Source organism: Nuphar pumila, chromosome 2, assembly GCF_984573655.1.
Source record: "Nuphar pumila chromosome 2, dmNupPumi1.hap1.1, whole genome shotgun sequence".
In the NCBI taxonomy this organism is placed as follows: domain Eukaryota; kingdom Viridiplantae; phylum Streptophyta; class Magnoliopsida; order Nymphaeales; family Nymphaeaceae; genus Nuphar; species Nuphar pumila.
The window spans coordinates 6590896-6593058 of NC_143250.1; positions in this window are offsets into that span (position 1 = coordinate 6590896).

The following is a 2163-nucleotide window of genomic DNA, read 5'->3' on the forward strand; positions in this document are numbered from 1 at the left end:
TGCCCCACTCTTCTCTTTCTCGCAAAAAAATATTTGGATGTGTTTGTTTTATACACAAACTTGGCCCTGACCATGATAAACTATGTCACATGGGTGCGGGAGCGGGTGCGGGTGCGGGTGCGGGGATTCGGCACTTCCAAAAAACCCGGGTGCGGGGGTGCGGCAGGGGCAAAAATGTAAAAAAAAAAATTTATATATATATATATATATATATATAATTTTGAAGTTTTAACAGTTTAACATTTAACAGTAAACATTGTCATAAACTCATAATATGATTCATCATGCATGTAGTATATCAACCTAAATATCAAATTATCAATCAAATAAGTAAAGCAATTACATAAATCGACCTAAATATCAATCAAATAAGTATTGCATAAAAGAACTAAATTTCATACCAAAGTATATCCTGATGAAGTAATGGATGCTAATAATTTTCTTCTTCATCATCAAATGCATCATTAGAAGGAATACTGGGCTCAGCTAAATCCATGTTTGTTACGTTGAATTCATGTTCTCCCTCGAAGTCACACTCTTCTGGGTTTACATCCCAAAATTTGGATGTTCCTTGTCTGCATTATAAACCCAATTTGAAAATGATAAATACAATACAAGTATATTTAAATAAAAACTAAGAAATAATCAAATAACTAAGAGAGCAAATTAGTACCTGTATTCATCATTGTTTCGCGAAAGTAATCGAAGATTTGAATGAACATATACTAAATCCTCTGCACGCTTGCTGGTGAGTTTGTTTCTCTTCATGTTGTGGATTTGAGAATATGTGCTCCAATTTCTTTCACAACAAGATAAACTAGCAGGCTGCGATAGCAATCTTAATGCAAGACGTTGCAGAAGAGGTGTTTCTGATCCAAATGTTGACCACCATGTGATAGGATCTATATTATCTTCTTCTCTCGCGAATAATGTTGGTGCATATAATCTCGAAGATGAAAATTTTTCAAACTCTTGTGTAACTTGATGTAGAAGATATGTTTCTGGAAAAAGTCTTGTCATACACATATTTCTATGTCTTGATAGCTCTGGGTCTAAATTTGGAGGGACACGACAAATACCACCAGCCCGCCACTTATTTGCATAATATTTTGGATTAAGAGAATGTGCCATGCAATGCAAATGAGTGTTGCTCTTATCCCATCTTCTGACTAAAATTGAATGAATATGATTAAAAAAATCTGAATCATGCAGGATTTTTTTCTTCATGCATGAAAACTATAGCTTGTATTTTTTCAATCATATTATCCCACATTTCATAAACTCTGTGAAGCATGAGCTCATCCTTATCAACTTCTCTTAACATTTCCCAAATAGGTTGCGTAAATTGAAGGAAGTATACCACTCTGTCCCAAAACTCATCATCAAGAATGAATTTCTTAATTTCTTGAGCCTTCATATCATCATCAACACGATAGAATGTCCAATTTTCATCAGTCATCATGTTAATCAAAGCATTCTTCCCTCTTTTAATCCTCTTCATTATCACAATGATGGACACAAAACGTGTTTCAGCGACCTTCAACAATTTCAAATCAGAATGCCTATTAAATATAGCATTAGCACGATGGTGGTTAACAACAAAATTCCTAATGCTTTTGACATTTCTTTCTAAATCTTCAATCCATGAACATAAAGCATATGCTTGTGAATTTTCTTCTTCTTTGGGGTTGCATATGCTCTTTAGGGCTAGATTTAAGTTGTGTGCTACACAGGGAGTCCAAAAAATATGAGGGTACTCACTCTCCAAACTCAACGCTACACTTTTACAAACCGGAGCGTTGTCTGTAATGATTTGTACCACTTTCTGATCACCCACTTCTTTTATCACTTCTATAAACAATCCCTTCAAATACTCTGCATTTTTATATTCCCCAGATGCATCAACTGCTTTCAAGAATATTGGCCACTAAGCGAACAATCAATGAAATTGATTAATGGACGCCTTTGAATATCTGTCCATCCATCAGACACAATGGAAACTCCATTTTGCTCCCATGAATATTTTTTAATTTCTACCAACCTCTCCACATTTGCCCTCTCTTCTGCAAGAAGTGTGGTTCGTATTTTTTCTGAACTTGGAGGCACATAACCACTCAAATTACAATTTTCCAAGGATGTTACTAAATCCTTCCAATAAGGATT